A 6,000-nucleotide genomic window follows, 5' to 3' on the forward strand; every position below is an offset into this window, starting at 1 on the left:
GACTTCATGAACATTACAATAACAGCGAGTCACTATTACCACAGATAAATCTGACATAATGGCTAATGTGTACATTGTATGTGTATAATGTGTATATTGTGTATATATAACTGTGTGTGTGCTGATGTGACTGTCAGGGCTTGTGAATGAGACCTAAGCCTCAGTGTGTCTCTCTGGTTTAATACAACTTTAATAAATCAAATAAAACTTTGACTTCCTTACCCGCTTAGATGAAGCACATCAGGTGTTTTAATTGGTCCACCGCGTGAGAGAAGGGAGGAGCCAGGGAGGGAGGTATTGGTGCTCCATGATTATCGCTCCATTCTTGTGTATTTTATTTGTCTTGTGTTGCTATTCTATTCTATATATTTTGTTTTAATGTTTTTAATATGCATCATTGGGAAAGGCGTGTAAGCAAGTATTTCACGGTAAAGTTTACACCAGTTGTAGTATACAGCACATGTTAAAAATAGAATTTGATTTGATTTGAGGTCAGAGTACTAGGCCTGTTCAAGTCGGTTTAGCCGTTATAACCTATTCTATCCACTAGGTGGCAGTACCTGTTCAAATGAAAAACACGCTATGTAGAGAGAGACCTACTGTATCTGTCTGTCTCTTTTGTCAAATCAATTCAAATCTGATTTTATTGGTCACACGCCCGCCGAATACAACAAGTGAAGACTTTACAGTGAAATGTTTAATTACGAACTCGTTCCCAACAATGCAGAGTTAAAAAAGCCATCCAAATATTTGCTAAATAAAAGGAAATAGTAAGAATAAAAACAATAGTGAGGCGATATCCAAGGAGTACCAGAACTGAGTCAATGTGCAGGGGTACGAGGTAGTTGAGCTGGTTGAGGTTATATGTACATGTAGGTAGGGGTAAAAGTGACTAGGCTATCAGGATAGATAATAAACAGAGTTGCAGCAGTGTGTGTGTGTGTGTTTGTGTGTGTGTGTGTGGGAGCGTATGTAATGTTTGTGTGTGTGTTGGAGTGTATGTAGTGTGTGTGTGTTGGAGTGTCAGTGTAGTATGTGTGCGTGTGTGGGTAGAGTCTAGTGAGTGTGTGGGTAGAGTCTAGTGAGTGTGGTGGTAGAGTCTAGTGAGTGTGTGGGTAGAGTCTAGTGAGTGTGGTGGTAGAGTCTAGTGAGTGTGGTGGTAGAGTCTAGTGAGTGTGTGGGTAGAGTCTAGTGAGTGTGTGGGTAGAGTCTAGTGAGTGTGTGGGTAGAGTCTAGTGAGTGTGTGGGTAGAGTCTAGTGAGTGTGTGGGTAGAGTCTAGTGAGTGTGTGGGTAGAGTCTAGTGAGTGTGCAGTTGTAATTCTGAAACTCAGGTGTGTCAAACCATTTGTCGGCCCATCTCCTGATTTTTTGTGGTCCGGCTAGTACACCTGTCTGATTATTTGATGTTGCTGCTGGATTGACAGATAACAGGAATGAGACACTTAAGAATTTTTTTAAAATCAAATCGAATACTGATCAACCTAACAATCTAATTGACAAAGTGTCATGTTGGGAACCCTGATGAAGCCTTGAAGAAGCCCATCTCTGTCCCACCAACCCAACCAAACACATCTCTTCCTCTGAGGAGAATCTCAGCCTTTCTTTAATTAATCACCATCACACCTGAGTTTAATTCAGTTTAATCCAAGATGGCCGAACAGGAGTAAAATGAGATGGATACTGTAATTACTTTCAAACCTGGGCTAATTCCCAAACACCACCCTGTTCCCTATATACCACACTACTTTTAACCAGAGCACTATTCACCCTTGACCTTTGTTCAGAGCCCTATGCTTCTCTGGGGTTGGCGGGTGGTGGGACACAATGCAGATAGTCCGGTTAGCCAATGTTCGGAGGCGCTGGTTGGTTGGGCCAATTGAGGTAGTATGTACATGAATGTATAGTTAAAGTGACTATGCATATATGATAAACAGAGAGTAGCAGCAGCATAAAAAGAGGGGTTGGGGGGGCACACAATGCAAATAGTCCGGGTAGTCATTTGATTACCTGTTCAGGAGTCTTATGGCTTGAGGGTAAAAACTGTTGAGAAGCCTTTTGGTCCTAGACTTGGCACTCCGGTACCGCTTGCCATGCGGTAGTAGAGAGAACAGTCTATGACTGGGGTGACTGGGGGCTTTAACAATTTTTAGGGCCTTCCTCTGACACCGCCTGGTGTAGAGGTCCTGGATGGCCGGCAGCTTAGCCCCAGTGATGTACTGGGCCGTACGCACTACCCTCCGTAGTGCCTTGCGGTCAGAAGCCGGGAAATTGCCGTACCAGGCATTGATGCAACCAGTCCGGATGCTCTCGATGGTGCAGCTGTAGAATCTTTTGAGGGTCTCCGGACCCATGCCAAATATTTATAGTTTCCTGAGGGGGAATATAATTTTTCGTGTCCTCTTCACGACTGTCTTGGTGTTGTTTGGACCATTCTAGTTTGTTGTTGATGTGGACACCAAGGAACTTGAAGCTCTCAATCTGCTCCACTACAGCCCCGTCAATGAGAATGGGGACGTGCTCGGTCCTCCTTTTCCTGTAGTCCACAATCATCTCCTTAGTCTTGGTTACGTTGAGGGATAGGCTGTTATTCTGGCACCAGCCGGCCAGGTCTCTGACCTCCTCCCTATAGGCTGTCCCGTCGTTGCCGGTGATCAGGCCTACACAAAGGCAACCTGCCTAAATGACTACAGACTCGTAGCACTCACGTCCGTAGCCATGAAGTGCTTTGAAAGGCTGGTAAGGCCTCACATCAACACCATTATCCCAGAAACCCAAGACCCACTCCAATTTGCATACCACCCAAACAGATCCACAGATGATGCCATCTCTATTGCACTCCACACTGCCCTTTCCCACCTGGACAAAAGGAACACCTATGTGAGAATGCTGTTCATTGACTACAGCTCAGCGTTCAACACCAGGATCCTGGACTTCCTGACGGGAACCCCCCAGGTGGTGAGGGTAGGTAGCAACATCTGCCACACTGATCGTTAACACTGGAGCTCCCCAGGGGTGAGTGCTCAGTCCCCTCCTGTACTCCCTGTTCACCCACGACTGCTTCCGGTTGGGGTATGTACGTACAGTCACTGTGGGCACGACGTCCTCAATGCACTTATTGATAAAGCCAGTGACTGATGTGGTGTACTCCTCAATGCCATCGTAAGAATCCCGGAACATGTTCCATACTGTTCTAGCAAAACAATCCTGTAGCTTAGGATCTGCTTCATCTGACTACTTTTTTATAGACCGAGTCACTGGTGCTTCCTGCTTTAATTTTTGATTGTAAGCAGGAATCAGGAGGATAGAGTTGTGGAGGGCGAGGAAGAGCTTTGTACGCGTCTCTGTGTGTGGAGTACAGGTGATCTAGAATTTCTTTCCCTCTGGTTGCACATTTAACATGTTGATAGAGATTTGGTAGAATTGATTTAAGTTTCCCTGCATTAACGTCTCCGGCCACTAGGAGCGCCGCCTCTGGGTGAGTGGTGTCCTGTTTGCTTATTTCCTTATACAGCTGACTGAGTGCAGTCTTAGTGGCCAGAGACTTTAATACAGGGAAACTTAAATCAGTTCTGCGGTGGTAAATAAACAGCCACGAAAAGTATAGCTGAGAACTCTCTAGGCAAGTAGTGTGGCCTGACATTTATTACAGTATACTATACTTCAGGCGAGCAAAATCTAGAGACTTCCCTAGATTTCGTGCACCAGCTGTTGTTTACAAATATGCACAGACCCCCCACCCCCCTTCGTCTTACCAGAGTGTGCTGTTCTATCTTGCCGGTGCAGCGTGTATCCTTTTAGCTGAATATCCATGTCGTCATTCAGCCACGATTCCGTGAAACATAGGATATTACAGTTTTTGATGTCCCGTTGGTAGGATATTCATGATCGTACCTCGTCTAATTTATTATCCAGCGATTGCACTTTGGCGAGTAGTATTGACGGTAACGGCAACTTTCTCACTCGCCTTCTCCGGGTCCTGACCAGGCATCCGGCTCTTTGTCCTCTGTACCTGCATCGCTTCCTCTTGCAAATAACGGGGATGTCGGCCCTGTAGGGTGTATGGAGAATGTCTTGTGAGTCCTCCTTGTTGTAGAAGAAATCTTTGTCTAATCCGAGGTGAGTGATCGCTGTCCTGATATCCAGAAGCTCTTTGTCTAATCCGAGGTGAGTGATCTCTGTCTTGATATCCAGAAGCTCTTTGTCTAATCCGAGGTGAGTGATCGCTGTCCTGATATCCAGAAGCTCTTTGTCTAATCCGAGGTGAGTGATCGCTGTCCTGATATCCAGAAGCTCTTTGTCTAATCCGAGGTGAGTGATCGCTGTCCTGATATCCAGAAGCTTTGTCTAATCCGAGGTGAGTGATCGCTGTCCTGATATCCAGAAGCTCTTTGTCTAATCCGAGGTGAGTGATCGCTGTCCTGATATCCAGAAGCTCTTTGTCTAATCCGAGGTGAGTGATCGCTGTCCTGATATCCAGAAGCTCTTTGTCTAATCCGAGGTGAGTGATCGCTGTCCTGATATCCAGAAGCTCTTTGTCTAATCCGAGGTGAGTGATCGCTGTCCTGATATCCAGAAGCTCTTTGTCTAATCCGAGGTGAGTGATCGCTGTCCTGATATCCAGAAGCTCTTTGTCTAGTCCGAGGTGAGTGATCGCTGTCCTGATATCCAGAAGCTCTTTGTCTAGTCCGAGGTGAGTGATCGCTGTCCTGATATCCAGAAGCTCTTTGTCTAGTCCGAGGTGAGTGATCGCTGTCCTGATATCCAGAAGCTCTTTGTCTAATCCGAGGTGAGTGATCGCTGTCCTGATATCCAGAAGCTCTTTGTCTAATCCGAGGTGAGTGATCGCTGTCCTGATATCCAGAAGCTCTTTGTCTAATCCGAGGTGAGTGATCGCTGTCCTGATATCCAGAAGCTCTTTGTCTAGTCCGAGGTGAGTGATCGCTGTCCTGATATCCAGAAGCTCTTTGTCTAATCCGAGGTGAGTGATCGCTGTCCTGATATCCAGAAGCTCTTTGTCTAATCCGAGGTGAGTGATCGCTGTCCTGATATCCAGAAGATCTTTGTCTAATCCGAGGTGAGTGATCGCTGTCCTGATATCCAGAAGCTCTTTGTCTAATCCGAGGTGAGTGATCGCTGTCCTGATATCCAGAAGCTCTTTGTCTAGTCCGAGGTGAGTGATCGCTGTCCTGATATCCAGAAGCTCTTTGTCTAATCCGAGGTGAGTGATCGCTGTCCTGATATCCAGAAGCTCTTTGTCTAATCCGAGGTGAGTGATCGCTGTCCTGATATCCAGAAGCTCTTTGTCTAATCCGAGGTGAGTGATCGCTGTCCTGATATCCAGAAGCTCTTTGTCTAATCCGAGGTGAGTGATCGCTGTCCTGATATCCAGAAGCTCTTTGTCTAATCCGAGGTGAGTGATCGCTGTCCTGATATCCAGAAGCTCTTTGCCTAATCCGAGGTGAGTGATCGCTGTCCTGATATCCAGAAGCTCTTTGTCTAATCCGAGGTGAGTGATCGCTGTCCTGATATCCAGAAGCTCTTTGTCTAATCCGAGGTGAGTGATCGCTGTCCTGATATCCAGAAGCTCTTTGTCTAATCCGAGGTGAGTGATCGCTGTCCTGATATCCAGAAGCTCTTTGTCTAGTCCGAGGTGAGTGATCGCTGTCCTGATATCCAGAAGCTCTTTGTCTAATCCGAGGTGAGTGATCGCTGTCCTGACATCCAGAAGCTCTTTGTCTAATCCGAGGGGATTTGGGCCCAGACCCTACCAGTGCCTCAATGAAACTGTGTCCTTTAGATTTGGGCCCAGACCCTACCAGTGCCTCAATGAAACTGTGTCCTTTAGATTTGGGCCCAGACCCTACCAGTACCTCAATGAAACTGTGTCCTTTAGATTTGGGCCCAGACCCTACCAGTGCCTCAATGAAACTGTGTCCTTTAGATTTGGGCCCAGACCCTACCAGTGCCTCAATGAAACCAGTGTCCTTTAAATTTGGGCC

The sequence above is a fragment of the Oncorhynchus clarkii genome, chromosome 13 (genome assembly GCF_045791955.1).
Source record: "Oncorhynchus clarkii lewisi isolate Uvic-CL-2024 chromosome 13, UVic_Ocla_1.0, whole genome shotgun sequence".
Lineage (NCBI taxonomy): Eukaryota > Metazoa > Chordata > Actinopteri > Salmoniformes > Salmonidae > Oncorhynchus > Oncorhynchus clarkii.